Source organism: Silurus meridionalis, chromosome 12 (genome assembly GCF_014805685.1).
Source record: "Silurus meridionalis isolate SWU-2019-XX chromosome 12, ASM1480568v1, whole genome shotgun sequence".
Taxonomy (NCBI): Eukaryota; Metazoa; Chordata; class Actinopteri; order Siluriformes; family Siluridae; genus Silurus; species Silurus meridionalis.
The window spans coordinates 14,834,144-14,847,134 of record NC_060895.1 but is presented as its reverse complement, the minus strand read 5'-3'; the positions used below and the strand labels follow the sequence as shown (position 1 = coordinate 14,847,134).

The 12,991-nt window shown below is 40.5% G+C and overlaps 1 protein-coding gene across 11 annotated transcripts in view; it reads left to right on the top strand.

The window, feature by feature from the left end:
• The first annotated feature begins 440 nt into the window (after window positions 1-440).
• Window positions 441-12,991, top strand: part of tenm4 (teneurin transmembrane protein 4) — a 202,193-nt gene continuing 189,642 nt past the window's right edge. For all 11 annotated transcript variants that reach the window (XM_046862857.1, XM_046862855.1, XM_046862856.1 and 8 more), the window contains exon 1: window positions 441-888. The gene's annotated coding sequence lies outside the window, so the exon portion shown is untranslated. The remainder of the gene's footprint in view (window positions 889-12,991) is intronic.

Below are 12,991 nucleotides of genomic sequence, written 5' to 3'. Positions count from 1 at the left end.
CTAAATTTACAACTGTTATAAATGAAAGCATGATGAATAATGTCAGGAGGATCCTTTTCACCACAAGCATTCTGAACTATATGGGTGGAGGAATATCCAAAAACATTAAATATGAAATTTTGGGGGGAAAAAGATGCACAATCTTGAGGCGTTGTTAGATTTAGGACGCAGCCACAATGCACAGTCTTCGTGCTGTGGTCTTGTGTGCCAACAATGTGACTACATCCCAAACCCCTACGGCACTGAGGAGGGCTACAGTAGTACGCCTCCTATGGTGGAAGCGTGTCCGCTTATACTCATGAGTAGCCAGAGCTCGCTCTCTCTCTCTCTCTCTCTCTCTCTCTCTCTCTCTCTCTCTCTCTCCACCTCTCTCCACCGCCCTCGCACGACCCAACACGAAACGCACCCCTCCACACGCTCTCCCACATGGTACGCGCCGGCTCTGGCTTGCACGGGGCCGTTGTGAAGTCGCGCTCCGGCGTTTCCCCGCCGCCTTTCGCACCGTCCGTATCCTGTATCCTGCACACGTAGGATAACGCGGCAGTAGCTGCATCTTTCCATCTCGGGTTCATTTTCTTTTTCCTTCCGTTCCTTGATTTTTTTTAAATTCAGATCGCATTGTTACAGCGTTTATTCTGCTGCTCTTTCTGTGCTATTGCCCATCCAATCCGGACTCTCTCCAGCACTCTGAGTGTCTCTCCTCCGAAATGATGCCGCTGCGCACTGGACGCTTCACCTCGTGTTAATTCTCTCATGGGAGACGACGTGCGAGTGATAAATCCAGCGCATCCTGCACTCATTGAGAGAAAGCACAAAAAATAATCAAGATAGAAAGAATAAGAGATTTGGACATCGCTACGGCTTAAACGCGGATCTGCTTCCAGAATGGTGAGCTTCTCATTTTTCCTTCACTTGAAAGTGCGTGGTGCTGCAAACGCACGCAGTGCAAAGGAGCATCACGCAGCGCACTGGGGTTTCTGCTTTTATTATTATTATTATTATTATTATTATTATTATTATTATTATTATTATTAATAATTTTCGGTTAGTACACTTAACTAAACTGGGGATCACACCTAAGGGCTTTAGTGCACTCACAATCCAACACATCACACATAGGATTGAGCTTGCTTGCTCTGGGGCTGCAGCTCGAGCTCCAGCACAATGTGATGGATAAAAAAAGTTGCTCTCATTGAATGATTAGAAATAGAATAAATCATAATGACTGTAATTATAGCTGATTTGAGCTCTTTCAGTTAGTCCAAAGGGCCATGCATTGGTGTGCTTGGGGTTGCGCGTGCACCGCCTACACGGCAAATCAATCGAGGCTGGCAATCAAATAATAGTAATATTGCGAGTAACAGTAAATGCATGGATACAATCACCTTACTGGTGCATGCTTTAGAGGATTAAAAATAAATAGCCAAAAACAAAATGTTTTTATTTCTAAAAACGCAGCGCTGATTTCTCGTTTTTATATGCGCGTGCCTGCTTTCCTGTTAAACCGCTGCAATGTGCAGCTCATATCACGCGCTTCCTCCATCTGCACTGCCTACGCGAATAGATGAGAAGAAGTCGATGCAAACAAGATCATGTCATAAAAGCGTATCATCTTCACGGATTCGACATGCTCATTCTGCAGCACGATTTCTTTTCTGGGGAATTTTGGAGATTATATGTAAAAGTGTGTATGGGGTGAGATAGTGGTAATGGGTTAATATTAAAAAGTTTGCAATAACCTGTATTGTTGTGGAAAAGAAAAATAAATGAACAGGGATGCTGTAATGAAAAAACAAGTCGTGCAAAGCTTTAGAGGAAAAACCTGCACTGGTGTTTTTTTTTTTTTTTTTTTTTGCTGTGCACTGCATGTATTACTCTTTCTGTCAGCCATGGTTAAGCCTGTAGCTGAACACTATTGGGCCCGAAATCCAAAAGTCAGTTCTAAAATGCCCCACAGGCTGCATGCATAAGAAAACTTTTCTTGAGCTACTATTTCCCTAAACGGACACTTGTGTGGAATGCAAATCAGCCTCCTCTGGCTGTTCAGGATGGAGTGCTGGGGCGCTCCGAAAATCACAAGTAGCTCCCGCTGGCTGTAGTGAGGCCCAAATGATTGAATAGCTGGATTGAGGTCTGAGGTTTTGCATGAAGCACTAGGGGTAATAGCAATAAATGAGTCTGAAGTTGGTGGGTCAGTGTAGAGGCTGACCTTTCTTGTTGTTGGTCCAAGTTGATGAGCACATAGGAACAAAGAAGAGCCGATCGTTAGGCAATGAAAAGGAAACAAAGCAAAGACAGAGCCCCCTTTGTTATCTCTCCCTCAATGCCTTACTCTTTCTCAATATGTTTTTTTCTGTCGTTTTGTATTAAGCATATTCGGTTCTCATCTTTCCGCAACTAATTCACCCATGACAAAGAATAGTGTATGGAGGTAAGTTATATTGGCGTTTCATCGGTGCAACAGACTCACGTCCATGTTCTCATGAAAGCTTCTTCCAAATATGTGTAAGATCTGACCTAAAGAAATGTGCAAAAGTCCAAACTTGCTTTTTTCATATGCTGTTTCTGATGCGACATCTCATAAAACTCCCATCTTGTTGGGGGCCTTCGGAGACGAAAAACAATGATAAAGGCAGTACAGCGAACTGCCTCAGCTCTCTGGTGAGGCTTTCAGTGGGGACTCGGAGTCTCTCATGCAATAATTGCAGAGAGTTTACAGTTACTGAGGGAAGGAGGAGGCTTCACTGGAAAGTGGACAGCCAGAGTATGGGGAAGTGTGGCTCATTGTCCTTTTGTTGCTTCTCCCTCCTATTAAAGCAGTCGACAATTGCACCCCTGCTGGGTCTTTCATCCCTGCAGTGCCACAACCATTTGATCACTGCTTTTAGCGACCGGCTGTTTGGAGGTGGTTTTGCTGGTAGAACACTTCACTGAAACCTAGTGTGATAGAGCTGAAGTGAGAACCCCACTGTTTTTCTTTTCTCTTCTTCCCTTTTCAAATGTTTCACACATCTTCCCAAGTGGCACATAATTTAATCTTAGCTTTTTTTTCTTTTAATCTCACACCTTTAAATCTCAAACTAAGTTCACAGTGGTTAGTATTATTTTTTTTAACCCACAGCCTGCATTCTGATGAAGTATCCTACAGGACACGTGTTGCTTAAGCCCAACAAATTTTTCAGGAACAAAGCAGCGTGATCTTTCATCAGCTTGTGAAGAAAGTAATCAGAACTCTCATCAGCTTCCTCATTTCGGTGAAGTCAAATCCTTCAGCGCTGCCGAGTCTAGCATAAGGAAAGTTGGATAGAGAAGCAAAAGGCGAATGATTATATCACAAGCGGATGTGGTTTGTATAGTTATAAAGCAGGGCATACATGCAAGGCCAGATCAATGAAGCGCATTACAACTGTGACCTCATGTGCACTCACAACCCTATGGCGGATCAATGGGAAAATTGGTGTGACCCTTGGTGTTTGGGCGTTCTGCTAAGGTAATTAAGCTTTTATTGTAAGTAAGTTTATAGTGCTATAAATACCACCCAGACATGTGATTACCCTGATTTAAAACAATGCCCAACTGCTCAGTAAAACCCACAGTTGTTCATAAAGGACAATGCCACACAGCAGTTTGCCCAACAGCCACCTGTTTATTCATTCGACTGTTTTATGTTATTTGTTCGTGGTTAATATCTAAAAGCTTTCAGACCTCATCTCTGAAAGATCTTGCATGTAATCTGTAATCATAGAACACTTAACGGAGGCAGGTATTTGATATTGCACAGGCTTAATGATAGCGATGGTTTATGAGCTGGGAAAATGCCTCTTTTCTTCCGAGGTCAGGGCAACTATGCAGGTCTGGCTGCTCCTTATTCAGGTGTCTTGTGTCCAAAAAGAAACGAAAGTAGTAAAGAATGAGAAGGAAAGACTTTTCTGTTAAATCTTCTTAAGATGTTGGCTGGTTTATAATTATAAATAGACTTTCCCTTAAATAAGATTTCCAGTGGAATTTTGCCGGAGGGAATATAAAAAACACCCAACAGCTTAGATTGTTAATTATCAAATAAGGTCTTGTTTAATTGTGGTAATTAGGTTTTGCTAATTGTAGTCTTACGAAAGCTCAGTCAAAACAATACATCACTGTTGGCCTCCTTTATTTTTGCAGTCTGTGTCAAGGCCTAATGATAGGAAGAAAAGGAAGCGATTGAATGAATGGCTCTAAATGTAATTTAGCCTCTTTAACAACGCTTCATTTGCTCCTCGTTTTATTTAGGGGGAATTACGCCATGCCAACACATCGGAGGCGACTTATAACATGTGTGTCTGATCAGACATGACATACATCATCGTCACGCTTTTTCCATTAATGCATTAAGCGAGCTTTAAAAACTCAGCCGACCCTCTCGCTCTGTATCCACAGACTTGAGAGATGTGAGAGGGGAGAGGGTGCTGTATTCACATGCCTGGAGCATTATGCTTAGTCGAAACTGCAGTCTGTCACACAGTGATTTATCGCACGAAGGACTAATAGCATCCTATCGAGATAACATTTTATTGTAACCAAGAGCTGGGAGCAACGGAAAAAAAACAGTAATCTTTATTTTCAGATTCACTCAATGGTGACTGGTCACCGGAACACTGAAGTGTCTTGAGATCTGCTCAGAGAAGGATATTCCTCTCTCTCTCTTTTTCTCTTTCTGTCTTTTTATCAAATGAAACTTGCATAATCTCAGGGAAATTTTCATTCAAGTAGACACATTCTTAGTGGAGTTATGCAGCTGTCAAAGCTTTGCACCATTCTCTTCTAAATGCGGCTGTTGGGCAAAATGCAGTTCAGGCCTCATATACGAGAGGCACATTTTTTCACCCCCCCAAGCAGTTGGTGAAGAAGAAAAGCTTGTCCCTCACATAGACTTGGACTTAGGACTTAGACATTGTGCATTCTGAAAGCAGGGCTCAGGATCAGCAGCTGCCACATTTACATCCAAATGACCTTGGAGAGGGCCTTTTTCACAGGACGTGCCCACCTCCTATACACTTCCAGCCAGGTAGACCCTTGGTTCCTCTAGCACATGCTTACTGATTCGTGCACAGCACACAACAGCATTCCCAGGGATCATTTGTTCTTATTTCTGTGGATATGGAGGACACACTTGGCTTGTTTTCCCGTAATATGGATTACAGTTTTTGTTTGTCGTTGCTCACGATTTGAATAGAACACTTTGATAAATGTAGATGAGTGAAGGTGTGAAATTGAAGTCGAAGCGGTTTGTTTAGTTTAGTTTAATCAATCAGGGATGGCGGGTGATGCGTGGAATACATAAAAGCCCAGGAAGAGTTATTGCTCGTGGTTGCTTGACAGCTGAAAGCAGTAGATCCTTTAAACAGAATAATTAATCAATTAACTTCTATTTGCCGTTAGCGGTGATAACACTCCCGGCCAACGAGTGGGGTCAGCGCCTAGTTCTCACTTTATCCTTCACATGCATTGTGTGCTTTGTTTAAACATGCTAATGCACCACATGGCCTGCAAACGACCTTATTCCTATCGTGCACGGACACGGCGTAAATGGAATCCGATGGAGGTGTTTTTCGACACGGCGGGACACTATACACAATGGAAAGATGATGAATGCTCTTTGTTTTTTGCGCTTTAATAAGGAGGCAGCACTTAGCTTTCAGGCCTCTGACTCTATTGTGGTACACCTAAAGCATGAGCCCTGAAGCATGTGCCCTTCTTGATCCCATGAGTTTACTGCCCTGTGGACTCTCTCACATCAGTCACACAATCCCCGGTGTCGAATTATCACCATAAGTTCAGCTGGGCACAAGCGAACACCGAATCTTCAACACTTGTTCCAGGAAAACTAGAAGTGTTTGGGATTGAAGTTGTTTTTCAGCTTCCTGTGTTTTCAAGAAACTTCTGGCAAATAATAATGTGAAATAATTTGACAGATTAAGTTAAAAGCATTGTTTTGAAACCAAACAATTGAGGTATGGAACCCGGTAGTGTGCATTACTATGGGGATTAAATAAAGCAAACAAACAAACGAAAAGTCGAAAAAAGGTTTTTTGTTTTTTTGTGGTTAAAAACACATGGTTCTGCAAAGAACTTCTGAGAAAGTTTGAACATGAAATGAACAGGCATGACTAAACCTTATACATTTCTTCAAATATAGCGGGTTCAACTTCATGTTTTAAGTCAACACAGGACGCGTTTCTTTTTTTCTTTCTTCAGATGCACAGGCTGGGGTTTAATAAGCATCTTTGAATCATATTGATTCTTTTCTTTCCCTCCGCTGGAGAGATGTCGGGTGACCCACGCAATGAATGGGGCCCTTTTACTCCCATCCTGCTCATTGGCAATACGAGGCAGAATCAGCCACCGAAGTAGCTTCAGGAAAGAGAGGGAGGGGGGCGACAATACATACTCGAGCCACTTTCAAGAGAGCAAGAGGGCTCATGTTCCCCTCCTGAGCGGTCACTAACAGAATGTCCATTGTGTCCTCCATTTCACACTACACATGTAGCAATTTCTGTGATGATTCGCATAAGCCACGGGAACCTAATCATGATCTCGGCGCAAGACTCGGATTTCAGCTTTTTGTCACCGCAGCTTAATTTACTGTCACAAACTTTAACACGCCTCATATATATCCAGTGGAGTGTACGAGTGTGGAATAACGCTTCGCACCTAGACAGACAGGCCGTCTGGTTCGCTTACGGCTCTCGTAGATCTGCTGGAGTAATGTCCGTAACCAAGGCATTATTACATAGCCATTACGATTACAATTATCTGTGTAGTCTGGACTAATGGAGGAAATGCGCTAGCAGTTATAAAAAATGCTGTGGCTTTACCGGTCTAACGCCCTTTCTCCGGTAGCCAAGCGCTGTCAATTAGGAACCATAAGAGAAGATTTATAGCACTGCATTGAGTGTCTGAGAGGCAGACACTTGTAATGTGCTGTCTGGGCATGAATATTATAATCAAACAATACAGATTCAGTGGATTCAGTTGCTTAAACGTAAAAAAAAAAAATCTCAGCATATACAGTCAAAGTCTGTCAAACATTTGGACATGCTTTAACTTTAACTTTTATAGAAAAGGTAAAAAACAAAAAAAAATCATTGTATGTACTGACAAAAAGTGGTTGAACAAATAAAAGTGAAAAGTGTTCTCATTTACAAGGTTTACAAAGTTTTATTTACATTTACAAAGTTTTATTTAGTCAGAAAACTGACAGTTTCCTTCTCATCTAGTCAGTACAGTCACACTGAGGGACATGAAATTATGTTCATGTAGCTGTCATTGCTAAAGCAAGCAACCTTTTTCCGTCCTCATAAAATGCAACAAACGTTTGGTATAAGATGTGGTTCTTTTTCTCAGTATAACACTTAAAAGATAACATTTGAACACATCTAACATAATTTATAACTGTTCACCACGACAGATTGTGGATTTATATGACACATTTGCGCTGCACTTTTCCTGGATTTGTCAGCGTTTCCATATACCTACCTGCAGCTTCATCATCTGTCATCCATTCATTATGAATTATACGCAGAAAAAGAATGACAGCTGAAGAAAAGCATTGTGTGGTTTTCAGCTGTCCAGTTTTGATCAGGCTGTGCCTACTGTAGCCTCAGATTCTGGTTTTCAGCTGACAGGAGTGGTTACTGATGTGGACTTCTGCTGTTGTAGTCAATCTGCCTAAAGGTTTGACATCTCGCTTGTTCTGAGATGCTTTTCTGCTCATAACGGGTGTAGAGTGATTATGGGTTTAGCTCAAACAATTCTTCTTTGATTTCTTTCAAAAGCAAGGCATTTTTGACTGACGTACCGACTCACTGGATGTTGTATTTTTACACAATTCTGTGTAATGCTGTGTGTGAAAATCCCAGGAAATGTAAATGCATAAAACAAACATGGTGGCTATAACAAACATGCCACTGTCAAATAGCTTTGAGATCTTTTTTAGATCTTTTCCTCATTCTGACTTTTGAAGTCAACATTAACTGAAGCCCTGGACCGGCATCTGCATGATTGTATGTATTACGCTTTTTTCAGATGATTGGCGTAAGGTGTACAGGTGTACATTTTAAAGTGGCCTGGCTAGAAATAATTGTTTTGTAAAGTTAATAAGAAGCATAAAAGAAAGATTACAGCCTAGGATGCTTCTCGCATAATCTTGAATGCTTTTCTACGTTTTCAGCGTGCTGGCTGTCTGCTTTCGCTTCACTCGTGTATAGTTTTTCATTTTAATCGCATGCTGTTCATGTGTCGGTTGCATCATTTGTAAAGGAAACATATTATAAGTATAAAAAACTACTTGAAAATTTAAACATTAATATCATTGCTTTGACTCGATTTGTGCACTTCCACCGCAACAGGAGAAAAACCCTTTGGACTGCCCTCACGTCGTAAATTTGACGTTGCATCATGGGACGAACAGATGAATATTCTTCAGTGGCTGCTATTTGGAGAGACTCGCCAGAGCACCAGCGGCCATGCTGTAACAACGGCTCAGAGATAGAGAGAGAGAGAGTAAGCGAAAGAAAGAAAGCTTGAGTAGCTGATGAAACTTACTCTGTCCTGTGACAAAGAGAAGACTCTAGGGACCGGAAAGTAGACAGAGTGAAAGAGCGATATGGAGAGAGAGATTGAGAGAGAGAGGGAAAAATAGAGTAAGAAATGTGAAGGCATACAAGGAAAATAGGGGAAGTGGTGGAAAGGCATGCATAGAAAATGCTAAATACAATGAAAGAGAGTGAGAAAGTGAGAGCAGCCAGTTGAGGAAATTAGAGTCCAGCCCTCTGGAGGTGGTTTAGAAAGCAATAATAAGCCACACTTATTTTGTTTAAAGGCTCCAATTTCAGGTTTCGTCTGTCAGCCCGTCGTGTCCATCAGCATCATCCGAATAAAAGAGTGATTCCACATTTTCTGCATGTACAGGTCGCTCACCTCTGATCCGTCTCCCCCGTGGCGTTTCATCATGTGGCCAGTAATCTTATGCAAGATGGTGAAATGGCAGATAATTTGCTGGTAATTAGGCCCTGGTGATTTGCAGGTGAAAGGATGCTGGAAGTGAAGGCTGTGCTTGAATGTCACAGTGGCGGTTGTACCAGTGGCGTAGGAAATTATTTTTTTCTTTTCGAAAGCAGATGCTTGTGTAATTTTAGACTTGTTAAAATATGGATATTGACTAAATAATATAGTGGTACAATGATAAAACAGTAGATAATGGCTTTAAAGCTGAAAGGATGTAGAAAGATCGATGAGTGATACACGGAAAGAGAAAAGTTTGTCTGACTTATTGCCCTTGTACTGTTGCGAGGTTCTGATCTAAAACTTTGTGTAGAGTTTGACTGCCAATTTGATTTCACACAAAGAACACGTTTTTATCAAGATGAAAAAATACCAGCGTGAAACAAATGCTATCTTTTGTAGCGCTGGAATGTTTCTAAATGCCAGAGAACTGTGTCCTGTTTAAGCCGAATTTCTCTTTGTTTTATTCGAGGACATACTGGTTGTCCAATTGATTGCTTTGTTTGCAGCACTTTCCACTCGTCTTGCTCACAAAGCGACCCGAGGGGGAAGAGAGCCCATGCTTTTACAGGATGAGTGATTGAAAAAGAGATGTGTGTATGTGTAGGGGGGATACAAAGAGCGAATAAGTCTTTTGTATCTTGACGTCATCAGTGTTTTTCCTGTTGCAGATCTCCCACCGTAGCTCTCCTCCTCCACGCACTGTCTACTCATTTGTGCGTATCAAAGGCAAAGCACTTCAAGAGGCAAAACGGACTCTGAAATGAAAGACCTGCTAAGCCCTCTAATACAACAGCAATTAAGGTCCCACAATTAAAGCGCTTACTCTGGAATTTGGCCTCCATGCAAGGGCACCGTCAAATAAAGCGGGCGCACTCAGCCAGAGAGTCCGTGCAGAGCTTGCGAATAATTACAGGTAGTCGTTACACCGAAAATTGAATTAGCTTGGAGGTTGAGGAATGAAAATGAAAAGGGGGATGTATGGACAATGGCTGTGGGGTAAATAAACACTCTCAGGCATCATCTAGGTTGAGGGAGACTAAAAAAGGAGACTATTGTCTGAAAGGAGCTAAGGGATGTAGCTGGAATTAAGCGATCTCAAGGCTTTAAATGTAGATGTCTAAGGAAGGCTTTGCCAGTGTTGGAACTGATAAAACTCATTACACTGACTAGTGATAGAAATGATTTAGGTGGATAAAGAAAGATATGAGTCTTAAATTCAAAAATCCATTAAAATTATTAAACATCATCACACATTATAATGATTAGTGAAGCTTTATATTAAGGTTCCTGTAACTATCAGTAGGTAGCACAGTTTGAAATATTGTATGGATGAACGTTTGTGGTAGCCTGATAATACAATTCGTAATTGATTTTTGAACATTCCACATTTAATCCCCATTTGCTGTTATAATAACCTCCACTCTTCTGGAAAGATAATACCACTACATTTTGGTATGTAGTTGTGGAGATTTGTGCCCATTCAGCTACAATGGCCTTAGTAAAGTCAGGTACTGGTGTAGTGTGAGGAATCATGGGTGCAGTCAGCATTCCAGTTCATTCTAGAGACATTCAATATGGTTGAGGCCAGAGCTCTATAGCAGGCCAATCAAGATCTTTCACTCCTATCCATGTAAACCATATCTTCCTGGAGCTCGTTTTGTGAACAGGGGCTGGAACAGGTTTAGGTCTCCGAGTTCAATGACATCCTTTACAATTTTATGCCTCAATTTTTGTGGTAACAGTTTGGGGAAAAACCACATATGGCTGAAAAAGTCACCCAGTACTTTTGTCCATATAATGCATCTTTTTTTACTTAATGTGTTGGAGTTTTTTCTCGCCACCATCGCCATGGCTTGCTCATCAGGGATAAATACACATTGCTCACCTTAACTCTTAAATTCTGTTAACTCTTAAATTCTGTAGAGCTGCTTTGAGACAATGTCCGTTGTAAAAGTGCTATAGAAATAATCTTGACTTGACTTTGTCAGTAGAAAGTTCTGAACTAGAAATCTGTATTGTGGGAAGTGGTAGCTCATTGGTGATGAGTTTGGACTTCAAATGGTCATGAGTCACTTCCCAGCATCACCAAGCTGCCACTTCTGGGCCTTTGAGTATGGCCCTTAACTGCTCAGTTGTATAAATGAGATAATATGAAGTCACTCTGGATAAGTGCATCTAAATGCCTTAAATGTGCATTAGGTAACATTTTTGGAAAAAATCTGTCTCTAACCATTAAATAAGTGGAGCTGAATGGACCTCTCATTTCCATCCATCTACACAAAGCTCCTTCCAAAAAACATCTGTTGCTTCAACTAGAGTTGAGAAGTAGAGTAGAGTCATGCTAGTAGCTAGTGAAATTTCATCACTTTTTTAAGCTCACTTGGAATTTTATTTGTTTGAAATCCTATAGTCAAGTCAAGTCAGGTTTATTTGTATAGTGCTTTTCACAACAGACATTGTCTCAAAGCAGCTTTACAGAAATCAACAGTTAAGGTGAATGGTGCGAATTTGTCCCTGATGAGCAGCCGTGGCGACTGTGGCAAGGAAAAACTCCCTTAGATGTTATGAGGAAGAAACCTTGAGAGGAACCAGACTCAAAAGGGGAACCCATCCTCATTTGGGTGACATCAAGAGTTTGATCATAAATCTTTCAACAATACAGAACACTGGAGAGTGAGAACTAACATGATTACTGGAGTATAAGATTATAAGTGATGTTCTTTCTGCAGTCTTATACAGTCTATATGGTTAGTAGCTCCTAGTTTTATGAGCTCAGCATTTGTGATCATCACAGATCCAGCATCAGCTTCTCCATGCCAGAGCCTTTAAACACTCCAGGAGGTCCAATGTCAAACTCCACACAGGTAGCGGGATCCAAATGGCACTGGTAAAAAACTGCTATAAACATGCAGTATTTCAAAAATAATTTCAACACAATTTAACACACTAGTTAACAAACTGTACAACATGAATTAACATTTAACAAAATACATAACAAATAACTCACATAATCAACATCTGCTTTCACATATGTTCCATTAGTGAGAGTTAAATTACGGCCACATTGATCAATCTGAAGCAACACCAGCATGAACATTTGTGGGGCAGAATTTTGACCCGAGGCTTAAAAACAAGTTTTAATATTTACATCTTGAGATCTAAATTCAATCACTTATAAGTGTAATTAAATTTGTAGCTATTTCATGTGGGTCTATTATTTTGCCATAGACGATACCGCCACCGCACGAGCATTATTTATTATTTAAGCAAACGTCAGTTGATGTGTTCATTTACTTTGTATTTAAGTTAATGCCAATAATGATTTCTTAAAGCTGAAGTTTTAGTATTGTTAATTTAACTCAGTGCAGTCAGTTTGAGTAGATATGAGGTCCCTAATTTAAAGTTGTACCTAATCATATTATATTTCAGGACTTTAACGATATTTCTATGAATATTTTTGACATAGCACAATGTGATCTATGAACATAATAACTTCAAGCGAAAGGTGGAGACATACCTCTTCCTGAATCACTTAAACAAGCACTTTTCTAAGTTTACTTTGTCTTTGTGTATATTTATTAAAAAATTTATCCGGAGTTGTAGGCTGATGGATCTTCAAGGATTTTACATTTTAAGTTTGTAGTCTCGTGGACCAGTGTTGATTTATTCATTAATAGAGACTCAAAGCACTTCTGCACGTAGCTCTGGATAAGGGCGTCTGCTAAATGGCGTAAATATAAATGTAAAAATACAGCAGCAGCGATGAAATTTTAAAGTGTTTATTATTGCAGTGTGTAATATTTGGAGATTGTCAGTAGTGTGTCAGAAGTATATCTTATATTAAAAAGTACCTAATGAATTAAAATTCTAATAGTAATGGTAAAATAGTGTGCAGTATTATTATTATCCAGGTTATAAAAATAACTGTATAAATATTGTATTATTC